Consider the following 14390-nt stretch of genomic DNA (forward strand, 5'->3'; position numbering starts at 1 on the left):
AAGCTCTGTGGCGAATATATAGCGAATAAAAGCGCTCGCAGCGAATATATTCGCTACAACTGCGATAAAAAGTCCGCTTCTACAGTCCTGTATTTGCTACAGACAAAAAAAAAGTAAAATAACAACAAAATGTCGAGCAACCTAACATACAAAAATAGGTACGTAGCGAATCAATCTATCGAAAAAGATACAATCCTTTCGTGGCGAATATTTTTCCCCACGCTGTTGCGGAAAGGATTTTTTCAGGTTAAGGGACCTTGTTTTCTTTCTATTTGCGTTTTGGTTAAAATTGATCGGTAGCGGATGAATCTCAGAGCGCACAGCAAAGCCCACGGCGAACCCTGACTCGTGCTCGAAAACGAAGAAACAAAGTAAAATCTGCGGCCAATCGTTCTTTCTTGTTGCTTTTTTGTTTCGTTTTTTTTTTTTTGAATCTATCACCGCACTGTCGGGGAGGGAGAAGAAGGGGGACGAAAAATTGGCTATAAAGAAAGAGCCTCAAGCCGACAGAAAAAACAAAACCATGCTACAACACGACGCCGGTCCCGGGAAAACTCCAGCCAATGGGAAGTCATGAATTTTCAAAAGCGCGGGAGATGTATCAAGAGAGATAAGCGATATTCAGACGAACTATAATGGAGGCAACAGGTCGTGACCTCCGCGGCGCTTTGCGTGGTAACTGTGCTGAGTGTCGGTGCGAGCGCTACGTTAGAACGATAGAGTTAGTTCAGCTTGCCCCGGACATTCCACTCTGTGCTTGCATCGACTGCTGGCACCGCCCGGTCTGGCACAGTGAATTGGGTAAGTTTTCACAGCTCATTTCTTTACCTCTCATGTTGCAAGTACGTTTGTAGAAATGAACTGTCTTCTCGCCTAGCGAAGGTCTGGCGGATATAACTAATTAGTGTCCTGGAATCCGTTCGCGCTTGTGGAAGTGAACTCATTCTTCTTACGGCAGCGACAGCAATCGGACGCAGAATCATGAGCTCCCCCGGAGCGGCGATAACGGCCCCCGCCGGCCGTGGTGACTCGGCTTTTTCCGGCTCCGAAGATTACAGGGTTGTTCTGCCCCAGCTGCCTTCAGGGGACGCGATGTAGCGTGCCGTCGTACTGCACGGCGACATGGCTTGTCGCCCATATCGCATCGAGAACTTCCGCCAACCCCTCGGTGAAGCAGACATGCTCGGTGAGGTTGCCAAGATTGGGGCGTTCCAGATGTCCCATGTCTGGCTTCTCGACCTCAAGACCGACGCGGCCAAGACGAAGCTCCTCGAGGCGCCTTGCCGTCAAGGGCCGCACATGCCTCGACCCTTTCCGGCAGGAGGTGCGGCTGAAGCTGAACTGGGTGGCATTCGGCGTTTCAAACGACGTCATCCACCGGGCCTTCTCCGAGTTCGGGGAAGGAGGTGGCGCACGAGCGTTGGAGGGTGCCGGGGTTTGAAGGCGCCTTGTTCTGCGAGAGGGCGTCAGCCTCGACCGCCTGCCTCACCAGCTTCGACTCGGCGGTGGTTCGGTGCTCGTGGGGGGGCCCCCATCTGCCTCCGGTGCCGCATGACGGGCCACATATGTCGTGACTGCCGGGACCCCAGGTGCACCCAGTGCCTTTGGCCACGAGCGGGCTGACTGCGTCCGTTCGTACGCGCAAGCCGCAGGACGAGGTGCGCACGACGGAACCGACGACCGCCTCATGAATGAGGAGGAGGCCGCGGAAACCTCTGCGATGTCCCCGACGGAGAAGCCCAAGAAGGACGAGGTGCCGGACACCGAGTGGGCGAACGCCCCGCCGCCGGAGAAGCTTTCGACCGAGGCTCCAGCCACTCCACTGGCGGGCGAGCACCCGACAGCTTCATCACCCTGCAACGTCGAGGAGGGTGCAGCTCCGGTTCCTGGCGGGGACTTGGCCGGACAAAAGATGGACGTCGAGGTGGGTGCTTCGAAGCGCTCGCTCGAAGACGTCACGGGTGCCACTCAAGAGCGTCGACTGCGCCAGGTGGAGAAGAAGTAGAGGGTGGTGGCGGGATGGACGGCAGCGGAAGGCCCGGCCTTCGGCGCCGAAGGGTCGTGACAAACTGTTACAGTGAACTGGTGCGTCAGCTGACCGTCTTAAGCGACAGTAGCATATGGAGGTGAGCGCCGCACGTTTGGTAGCTCGTGGTCTCCTTAGAAAGGTCCATTCGTTTTGCAGCCCTAAGCGTGCGAGGGCTCAAGGAACGCAGGAGGCAACTGTATCGTCTGGTCGTCGAACAGGACCTAGATATCGTTGCGGTGCAAGAGATCAAAGTAGAGAGCGAGGACCGGACCGAATTTATGGTTCGTCCTTTCACGACACTTTATAATCTATGTGTCAGCCAGGCGGTAGGGACTTCGGCGAGGTATTTGCTGTTCGTGCGACAGAGTTTGGGCGCGACAGTTCAGGTCGTAACGACGTGTAATTCGGGACGTTTTGTTGTCGGTGATTTATTTTTTTCCGCTCTCGAATGGCGAATAATTTTCGTTTATGCTCCAACGACGGTGGAAGAGCGGCGGGCTTTTTTCGATTTTATACGACGATATTGTAACTGCGAGCGCCTGCTTGTTTTGCTTGGGGACTTTAACTGCGTATGTTCCTCGCGTGACAAAACAAGTACGACGCCGCATAGTTATGCGAGTACTGTAAGTCTGAGTAAAGTAATTCGTGAGAACGGCCTAGACGACGTCAAGGAGTGTTTGAGAAAGAGAGGCATGTATTGTTCACGCCGGTTTGGATCGAGCGTATGTTTCCTTGGAGCTGCTGCCTTTTGGTTTCGAATACCGCGTGCGACCTGTTTCATTTAGTGACCATTGTTTGGTTTCTTGTTGTCTGCGGAGCGAAAAAGAAAATAGAAAATGTCTGAGCTGGGAGCTATGGAAGCTTAATTCCAAACTTTTAGGGGATGACGTTTTCAAAGCCAGTATTCAGGTTTCTTTACAGGAAGTGGAAAACTGGAAAACTTCCGAGTATGGGGCGCAGTGGGATCTGATTAAGCAGAGAATTAAAATTTTTATCCTCGGAAAGGGCGAGTGCGATTAAAAAATTAAGAAAGACGTAATGTAACATTACTGCGCAACACTATACAAATTCTAAGTAAAGAAGAGGGCAAAACGCCGGGGTATTTCAAAGACGACATTTGTTCGTTGAAGGCCAAACTTGAGCTTATCGATAAGGACCGATATCGCGGTGCGCTAGTCAGAGCGAGGGCAGGAAAGATGGTGGACGGGGAGACACCCACAAAACGAGCACTCGGCCTTGAGAAGCGTAACGCGCGTCGGAATGACATCGCCGAAATAGACTGTGGCGGGACGGTCTCCTGGGATCGGTCTGATATCGAGGGTGCCATTTACGAGTATTACAGCGCGCTTTTCGCGTACATCCCAGTTCCAGATGAGCAATTTAAAATTGAATTTCTGTCTTTTATGCCTCGTCTCGACGACGAAACGGAGGAGTGGTTCGAAGCCCCCATTTCGGTGGAGGATGTTAAAATATCAATCGAGACTTTAAACCCGGGGAAGTCCCCGGGTCCCGACGGGCGTAGTGCAGCCTTTTATAAGGCGTTCAAGAATGAGACTGCCCCTGTGTAAAATGTCTTTCATCACCTGCCCCAGCCTCGGGTTAATTTCAGCGTCGTTACCTTCGACACGAAGTTCCCTAACAAAACGTCGGCTGCACATCTGAAGCTTCCCAGGCACCGTTTCTAATGGTCCAGTTTTTGTGAGCAATTTATGATAATAACAGTTAACGAAAGAGATCGGAAGCTCGTCTCTTTTTGAAGAATCGAGATACTAGGGGGCCGAAATCACACGATAAGTGCATTCTAGACACATATTTATTTTCTTAAACTCTATTAAACGATCTTTTCAGAACATTACGGGATGTTATAGTGCATGTTTTAGGCTTTTCATGAAGTCTTTTTTTCTACTTGTTTCCCTAGCTCGCCCTTGAGCTGGAACTGCGATTCAAAAAGAGAATGGCTGAAATCGAGAGAAATGGTGAATGTGCTCGCGGTGTTTCGACGAGACCAAGGAAATGAATCCAGCTCGTTTGTCAGCACCGACAAGCATCTGAGGCCTCACAACACCCGTTTTGAGCTCATCAGTCTGGGAAACCACGTTGTTTGCTATTTAGCCTAAAAAATATTATCGTAAATTCTGAATCGACTCATCCTTGACAAGATCATTTTGCATACGGTGAGTGTGAATGTTCATTCAATATCGCAGCCAGAATGTCCGAAGGACAACGTCGTGGAACCTGGGCCGAAACTATTTTTTGGCACTGCACCGAAAAGTCGTCTGGTGTTCAAGCGACCAAAAGATCGTTCTCAAGACAACGTCGATGGAGCGAGCACTCTGCCTGGGAGTATATTATGTAAGAAACATAACTGCTGTCGTTACCGATGTGGCGTCGAAGACGCGATCCTTAAAATATGAAACCGAAACCAATAAAAGTTACAATACTGAAACCGAAACTGACCAAATCGCGACAAAGGGGCGCCGTACATATCTTGTTGGCGAATCTTGTGTCGCGAAACTAGGTTTCGGGAAACGGATTCCCCGTCTGAACGCGACCGAAAAAGTGGCGCGCCTCCGAAAAAAGTGGCGCGTGTTTCTCGCTTCTGGAGCAATTTTTCGCTGAAACCTCACCGACGCCCGTCAATCACCCGAAGGAGAAACGCGGACGCTGCCAATGGCCGCTCGACTTCGCTATGACGTCTGACCTTCGACGAGGAGTGAGCTTTTGGAGGAGTCTGATTTTTGGCCGATTCCGTATCCGAGCCGAAAGAAGACAAACAAACATGGCGAGCGACAAGCCCCTATGCGACAAGCGGAGAGGTGTACGGGCGACGAGTCTTGATCCTACTCGGTTGCAGGTGTGTGAACGGCGCCTACAGTACAGATTGGGGGCGCAGATTCGTCAACTGTCGCGGCGGGTGCAAGCACCGTATATAAACACGATGACTGGGGATAACGTTCTTTATTAGCGGTGCAAACATGTCCGAAATGCTTCGAGATCATCTCGCGCTCTTTCCCGGTTTTGGCAGGACTAGTTGAGCCGAATCTGACGAAATTCCTTGAGTGGCATTCATAAAACCGGCTGTCTCCTGACACTGTGAGTACTTCATATCATTTTGATGCGAAACGCTCGGTATTCCCGGTGCAGATGACAAGGTTTGGTGAAATTCTCGTGAGGTTTCGCGCGTCAAACTCCACGTGTGAACAGGCCGATTTCGCGAAATCTTGGTTTCGCTAAACTGCGGCGCGTTGAAGACATGCATCGTGTGAATAAGCCTTTAAAAGTAAAAGAGGGTGAATACAGTTATTATTTTAAGCGCAGGAAATAAATCTGTATATCGGAACTAGCACCGACGCGCTATTTGCTTCGGGTGCAATGCAGTAGGGAGTAGATTTATTGATTTCTTTTATAACACTCATTTCAATGTGTAATGAGTAAATTCAAAAGAATATATATGGAGTGGGTAATGATAAAACTCATTTGACGATGAGTTTCTTATGAGTTTCATTTGACCCTATAAAAACACATTAGAAGCTCAATTGAAACTCATTGTTCATTTTTGTAAGGGGCGTATTTGTGCGCGGGTGTGCTTGTGCGTGCGTACGTGAATTTGCCTCCGTGCCTGCGCGTGCATCCGTGTACCTGTGTTCGCGCATGCGCATGAGTGCCTAATTCGTGCGTGCTTGAGTTCGCGCGTGCATACTTCGGCGTACGTGCGCCCAAGCACGCACGTTGTCGGACTTTGCGGGAAAGGTTCGAGAAAGTCGAACCTTGTCGAACTCGAACGTCGGCTGGTTCGCGACACCTTTAGTACTCACGTTGCGGACGGTTGGTGATTGGTCGCTGATAACTTCACCGTAACTTTTTGCTTTATGTTTAGCGCCATTTTTTATATTTCTATTCGTGCGATTGTAATCTTTTGCGATTAAACTCTCTGTACCCTTTCTTTGCGACGTGTGAAACGATCTCGAGCGCCTCGAACAACAGCGGCGCTTGCGTTCGTTCTCGGGGCTAGTAGGCAAGGAGGTTAGAAGTATTTATATGGCGTCAGACTGCCTTTTGATGCTGAGTCACAACACAAAAGTATGGCCACCGAAGGCAAACGCAGTTATCCCATTGACGAGTTTGCGTTGTCTTTTATTTTTCACAACTCTCGCGAATCAAAGATTTGCTTTATCGTTTGACGGTCATGTTTGTGGGCGATGACTCAGCACGTGAATAGACTCTATAACCGTTCATGGTGTTTTTCTCTGCTTTTAATTTTTAGATACAACGATTCTGCTGCAGTGTGGTACGAACTACACGAAAGTGCTCAACCTTCTACGAAGTCTTCCGAGGAGCAGAACGTGTGGGGATCAGGACTATTGGAAGATATGCTCTCAAGTGATGACAAACTGCCTGGTCGCCAATCATTACAAATTGTCTATGAAATACGCTAAGAAACTATCAGTGTCGTGAGAAATTGTATAAAATTACTTTGTTGTGCAGTGTTTGTGACCATTTGTGAGGAAGTAACTAAGGTATATGCCGGTAGTTTGTCATATATGTATTCGATTATGTATTTATTTTTAAAGTACCTAATATACTGTGTTTTTACTTAACTGGAACGCGTTTTTCTTTCAAAAGAGGGGGAGGCATTTACCTTAGTGCCGTATTCACTGTGCCTTTAGGGGGCTCGGCGAACATTACGTGGGAGATCACTAGCCGGGTGGGTGAATTTCCCCTGTTCGTAAAAATAAAAAAAAGAAGACCTATATTTGAATTATTTTTTTTTATTCTCGGTGGGTCCAACAAACAGGGTTCGACCTATTTGCGAGTGAATACGGTAACTTTAATTTTTATTTTGGGTTACGTCGGACGTAACTCGAATGCTTGACGTTGGGCGTGACTTTAATTTTTATTTCGGGTTCCGTCGGGCGTAAGGTTACACATTGCGTTACACTTAAGCAAAATAGGGGCTGCTGGTTCATCATATAAACCGACCATTTGTGTTTGATTAAAGCGCATCACTGGCCTAAAAAAAAAGACTGCCTTCCTATAGGAATGTAGCGCTTCAGATAAATTCGTTAATTTTTACTTTTAGTCCCTGGCCCACCAGATACAACATCTGACCTAAAGCAGTGTTCCGGATCTCCTTCCAAGACCTCAGGCGGGTCGTCATTCAATCCAGGAGTCGGCGGCGTCTCATGGGCGTGTTGCTGGTGCTTCTTACTGGATGGTGCAACCGAGGGAAAAGTGGTCGTGCTTGGGAAAGGCAAGTATGGCCGCCGTAAGTATAGATATTGTTTTTACCTTTGCTCGAATCCACCTTTAAGAAATGCACAGTTCGCATGTGTGCATCTCTCAATGCTTCTGCAGTCAGTTGTTAATATTTAGAGTGCTCCAACTCTGTCAGCGCTAGTTTCTTTAGATCATGCAAATGGGATGCAGCACTAAACCACATATGCTCTCGCAACAAACAGCGCTCTGCTGAAGCACTGTGGAATCTACTTTGGCTTCATAATGCAGCACAAATTAGTTGACGCCAAGTATAGCTACTTTTGTGACTCCGTTTTACCAAAAGCTCTGCCGAAATAAACTTGCCACCTTATAGGTAGTGCAAAAGAACCTCGCGTGCCTAACCTGGAGAAGGGCATTTTTTTCATAGGTCAGTTTTTTTCTTATACCAATACCTTCAGCCTCCTTGAAATGTTAACATCATGTGACACTCAGAAGAACAGTAAACCCCTCAATGTTGGTGAACCTTTAATTTTCGCGGCCTTTAATTTTGCGGAATTCAGTGGCTGCGATTATGTCCTCTGTGACCGATTCGAGAAGAAATAGGGGCCACCAAGATAAAGGGGTTTTTCTGTACATCAGAGAAGAGAGGAAGTCACTTTTGTTTGCATGCAAGAGTAAAACCAACAACAACAATCATGGTGTCGACACTTTGTGAGCCTATCTGTGTCTATTGAATGATACCAATTTTGTTTTAGTTCGTTAAACATTGTTGCCTGTACATTGTGGGATGTCGTCTTCAACACGAGCAGTGGTTTTCCTCTGAAGCAGGCAGCGTGGACGCGTGCCGCAGCACAACATAGCTCATTTGCAGGTGGTACCGCAGGTTGAAGGATGGTTCGCACAACATGGCGCAATCGCAATTCAATGTTCTACCTCGGGCGTAGACAAGATTTGCTCATTCTAAATCATTTTGTCTACAAATCGGGAACTTGCAACGAATGTACCCGCATGGTTGGAAGGGCCAGACAAGCCTCGTGAGTGCTTCGTTTTCTAGCCTCTCAGTCCTGAACCCACTCACGCACCACATGTGTAGATGTTCCGATAGGTGGGAGCACTTATTTGGAAAATGGTGAATGGCAACTGTTGTTATCTTTAAGGTGGACTGCATATTCGCAGTACTTTTCCTCACTTAAAAATATGTCTTACTAAAAATATGTAGTATAGCCGATGACAAAAAGAGAATGGCTGGGCGTCCTCCAGCACGTGCTTGTGCTTTTCACCCAGCTTTGGACAGATGTGCTCGCTCCAGGCTCATCAGACGCTGAAACGTCATCGAAGGTAGCAGACGGGCTGGAGGTGGAACAACGGAGACTTCTCCCTGCCATTCTGATGGTGTCAGTGAGCGTGTACTTCTATACTCTAACTTAGCTTAACCTGCACAGAGCTGAGTAGAATAGGCTTGGCAAGTGCCCTTATTGCATATGCATTTGTACAGCTGAGGCACTTTCTAAATCAAGAACATTGTGTACCTTACCTTCAAAAACACATCATTTTGGGGACGCAAAAGGAATTCTAAGCAATATTTTTGTTTGTATTCTCCTATTACGCATCGACTCCTTCAACTTAATGCGGAGTCGACCCAGCCTCTTGAAAAATTTAATGCTTGCCAGGTAATTGTTTTGCATTTAGTTGATATATCAGTATTCAGTTAGGTATCCCAAGTCATTAGTCGTTGAGGTGGAGTCTCTCTGTAAGTCAGTCATGTTTAACATTCATAGAAATGCTTGTCAAATAATGGCACTGTCGAGGACATGTGTTCAGCTCGAACAATCGCTGGGCACAAGCTGGTCTTGTTGTTACAGGCAGCAAACATCCCGGTTGGAACGTCCTATTTCGCAATGTAGCTGCAGACTAGGTGGGGGCCCCACTCATAAACGTCTATACTTTGCGTCTCTTTAAGCTGGACCACTTTTGACCCTACAAGCCATTGCAGCTAAAACAGCATGACACATGATCATAAGCTGGACGTACCATGGCGTCCACCTAGAAGGTCACATGGCTTGCTTTGTGCACTGAATTTGCAAGGATGGCTCGAAGCTTCTCTCGTGGTTAACCTTAAGCTGAGATAGTTTAAAATAATGCTCTGTTTTTAGTGTTGCCCGGCATGGTTAACAAGTTGGTGATATAGCGCTACATTGAAAAGTCTGTGCATTCATGGCTGTATCACCTTATGAATGCATACGAGCTATTAAACTCTTCGTTTTTCAAAGAAATGAAATGCACTTTGCTTCCAATTGCACCCGCTTCTGTAACTTCATAGTATGAAGCACCTTATGGCTGCAAGCTCTGACCGATCTTGTTCTGTGGTCTGCGCAGGACCATATCAGGGGGTCGCTCCGAGAGCCGCACCAGAGTTTCCTGCCGGTGGTCGTTCTAAATTTTTTTGTTGTAGGTATGCATCCTTTCTGTCTTTCCCTTAATCGTGCTCAAACCTCTTCTTTTCATTGTCGCCGATTTGCCTCAAAATTGGTTAAGCACACAAATGGATGCTGTACAACTGTATTGTACACATTTTGTTCAAGGTAACTTTTCTTTGCCAAAGTTACAGATTTTTTATGAAGGTTAGTCTTTTTTGTTTTTATTTACAAATTTATGTGAGTTTCCATGGGCAACACTAAAACGTTATGCCAGAAGCAAGGACAAGTTCAATGCTCTAATTTGTTCTCAACTGATTGCAAGAAATTTCGTTAATGTCGTGAAACCTCCTTCCAGCGCTTGCTTTGCAGCATAAAAAAAATTATACATGAGACATACTGTTTTTATTCCGCTTGCTCATTCTGCAGGTCTGCCTGCCATAGATGTCGTGCTACTGGAGAGCAGGCGAATTCGATTGCTGGTTTTGCCATTGCCTTTTTTTTTAGCCGTTGTCTTAATAGTTCTTGTAAATTTAGAGATTTTCCTAAAAAGCAAGCCGGGAAGAATATTTAGTGTAGTTAAATAGCGTAAAGTAATGATTTAGTACCCCTTTGTCAGTAAAATAGATGCTGTGTGCCGCTGTTAGTGTCAAGCCGAGATCCACGCTTTTTTGGCATTTTGCTCAGAGTAGTACCCATTCTTATTCGTTAGCCTCTTGGTGTGCCAACTAAACTTTCTATCCAGACACCTGCCCTCTGCTGGTACACTCTACCCTCATGTTCAGCGAGTGTATGAACTGGAGTTGTGTCCCCAGTCGACACTCGCTGAGCACGAGGGTAGGAAACTCTTTCCATTGCACCAGAGCCATATATGGGGAGGGTCTGGCAGTCTATGATTTCGCTGCCTTAACGTCTCCCTTCCGAGTGAGCTGATCAGCCCGCGGCACAGAGCAAGAGGCATGAGCGCATGCGCGTGAACTCTAGGCCTCTCCCAGCTGAGCGGGGAGGGCCGCCATTTTCATTCATTCGCCCGGCATGGGATCGATATTCAAATTTCGGTTCTTTCCTTTTATTTGGCAGGCTCTGGCAATAAAATGATATATTGTTATTCCTCGGTGGCTTAAAAACCTAACGAAAGAAGTTCCTCCATGTTTGAACGCACTTTTATTCAAGCAAAAAAAAAATAAAATAAATAAGCCCGTAGCAGACGACGCATAGCGTCAACAGTGCTCCGTGCCGACAGCTCTGCGTCCAAATGGCGGTCATCTCCTCTTTGCCTCTTTGCTGCCTTCTCTATCCCTCCTTCGGCGTTCTCCTCCCTTTCCTCCTCTCCGGCGCCTTCGTTGCCACACCCACTGGCCAAACTCTCCCACTATACGGCTCTGCATTGCAGTAGTAGTTTTATTTGTAGTCTTTACAGTTGAATGTGAATATTTGACAGAAGTCTCTCAGGTCGGGGCGAAAGAGGGTTAAATGAATGCATTTGATCATTCGCCTTAATTCGGTACCCATCATTTTAACGCCTACGTGGCCTTGTCCTGGGGGGTGACTATGACTAAAATAAGAGGATCTATGTGCTGATCACGAAAGAATATGCTAGCCATTTTATTGTAGCTCTTCCAAGTACTTGATTGTGATTTGTTATTATTTTCAGCTACTTGGGTGCCTCAAGATCTGGAGATCCTAGTGGCCACAAGCTTGGACTCAATCTTTTTCTGTGGTCTGGCCAGGACCATGGGGGAGGTAATCCCAGCAACAAGAGCATCGCAGTATCTCCCTGCCTGTGACTTTCGATCAGCGTCACGTGAGGGGAGTCATCGTGCCACCAGGTGTTAGGTATGCCACTTGAAATAAGCATTCTTCTTACCTATTAATAAAACAGCAAAAGCACTACTAAGCCTAAAATGCAAAAAAAACATATTCAAATCTTGGGTTGGATGGAGTTCCAATTACAAAAAGGAGTCTGCAGACATGATTAACATGTGAACTTAAAGCCCGCGGATGTAGGTTCGACGGTGTCACAGAAATAACTTCCCGCAGATCGCCTTGCTCGTGCTATACCCAAACAAATTCTTAAAATAATCATTGTGTTTCGTTGGTGTCGTCAATCTTATGCACCTACCACACCCAGCAGTCGGGACATGTGAAATATAAAAAAACAGGAACTTGCACATTGTCAGCTCTGCAAAGATTTATATAGTAAACAGAGCATAGCACGTTCAGCTTAAGAAAACAAATTCAGTGCAGGCCTATATTCATGGTTCACATATGTGTAATTGCTCTTCATAATGAAGTGAAAACTGCTTAAGTTGTGGCCCACTACAGGCTTTCTATTAGTGTTAAAAGTGCGGTAGAAAACATGATTGCGCTTGGAAGACGGGGACATAGGAAGGACAGACACAACAGAGCGCTAACTTTCAACTGATTTAATTCAAGAACCTCAGCGTAGAAACGGACTGTGTCACCGCACCACATCTCAACCAATCCGTGGCCCTGCCACGGACCGCAAGTACACCAACTCCTTATCCGCCAAGTCAATTGACGCCACACTGACACAACTTGTGCCGGAACTATTTATAGAGTCAGCCTCCATAATCTCGCTAACAGTCCTATCTTTGTGCCTCTCAAGAACAGTAGACGAAGCAAATAATTGTTTGCACCCGCAGTCATGACAGTGACACGACAGATCATGACTGCGAGTGCAAACCATTATTTGCTCAGATTCCTGTTCTTGCTAGGCACAAACATATGACTGTTAGAGAGATTATGGAGGCTGATGCTATAAATAGTTCCGGCACGTGTTGTGTCAGTGTGGCGTCAATTGACTTGGCGGATAAGGAGTTGGCGTACTTGCGGTCCGTGGCAGGGCCACGGATTGGTTGAGATGTGGTGCGGTGACGCAGTGTGTTTCTACGAGGTTCTTGAATTAAATCAGTTGAAAGTTAGCACTCTGCGGTGTCTGTCCTTCCTATGTCCCCGTCTTCAAAGCGCAATCATGTTTTCTAACGTACCGTACCAACTTGCCCAACAATCAGCACTTGTTAAAAAGTGCTATTGTGTTTTAAGCAGCTCGCACCAAATATTTTCTTGAAATACAAAGGTTCATGGAAATTATTATGCAGATGTTGCCAGACAGTCATGGTGAGGCCAATCTTTAATGCCAAGTGGTCCACTTATTCAGAGTTAATTAAGTTTGTAAATATTGTAGGTCGCGAATTAAATTTTTATGGTACGCAATGGGCCCAATCATCCGTAATGACTAGCTCTACCTAGGGGAACTTCATACGTTTACTACGGCAAGATGGTTTCGAAAAACGAAGTATTTAGTTTATTCAACTCCTGCATTAACCTTGTCTTTAGAAACTTTTTATATTCTTTACGATGCTGAGATAAGATTCTGGAAATAGTTTTTTTAGAACTACTCTACATATTTCCAGTTCATCATTTTTCTCGCAAAGTATTCGAGAGAGCCAAACCCTGTAATGTATGGAGGGAACTCACAGAATGATGCGACTGGCAGTTTGGAACATTCGGCACTGTAACAGTAATAATGACATGTCACTTATGTAATGCTCAATATCGCAGATCAAACTGCTTTTTCCGTCTCCACTCATTTTCAGTAGACTCATTCAGCGAACTCCCACCTGAGACTGCAGCGCTGGGTTCTGCGAAGTAATTTGAATGAATATAGATGCAACAGGTTTCTTTGAGTGTGCGTCTAGCACGTATTCTTCATATTGAATCTGCTAACTGTATTCATGACCATGTCCAAAAGTGTATCCACATTCCAGCTTATTTTTATTTTGACATTTGAGTTTTCTTCAGTACTTTTCTCAACATCTGTGCTTGTTGAGCCGTACTCAAGTCCATACATCTTGTCTTTCGCTATTACATTAATATATAAAACTGTTGATGCCGAGTGAGAATTCAAGGTACCGAATCTGTCGTACGAGCTAAATAAGAACCAATAAAAAGCTCTACAAAGGAAATTTTGTTAAAGGAGGCTGTATGGGCCTTAGAATAGCACATGCCATGCTAAAAAAATATACAAACTCTTGTTAGGTATGTAAGGATGACAGTGCTGTGCTGTTTCTGATGTGTCACAAAAAAAATCAGTGCCATACAGTGTTCCTTATGAAAGTACAAACTGTTGAATTCAAAGCCCAGAGGTTTTATTCAAGAATGTTCCTCAATACAAATATATTTAGAGATCTGAGCCACTGTCTCATACATGACTATGTGGCAAACATTCATTTTCATGTGCATTATAGTTTACAAGGTCTAGTCTGCATTGATTTATTGCATTCATGCTGAAACTGGGAGGGGTTCTCTGGGTATGAATAAAGAGATAAACATTTCTTGAAATCAAAACATTAGAGAACGGACAAAAGGAAGGATCTGAGAACGGTATCTTAGATTTTCTTCTTTTTCTTACAGTATTTCTAATGTCCACTTTATTTCACATGATGATGCATTTAGTTTTTAGCGCAGCTCTTAGCACCCGTTTCCGCGTTTCGCGGCGTCGCTGTCGGCGTAGCCGCCCAACTAAACTTGGCAGGAAATTGAATTAATGTTGTGGTCATGCGATGTTAATATTTCCGCTAAGTCTAGCTGAGAAACTGTATTTTTTTATGGATGACGTGACACGGTCATGCGACGTCATTTTCCCCGCTACTTTTAGCGGGAAAACTGCATTTGTGTTGAGGTCATGTGACATCGATTTCCACGCT

This window comes from Ixodes scapularis, unplaced genomic scaffold (assembly GCF_016920785.2).
Source record: "Ixodes scapularis isolate PalLabHiFi unplaced genomic scaffold, ASM1692078v2 ptg002055l_1__unscaffolded, whole genome shotgun sequence".
NCBI lineage: Eukaryota > Metazoa > Arthropoda > Arachnida > Ixodida > Ixodidae > Ixodes > Ixodes scapularis.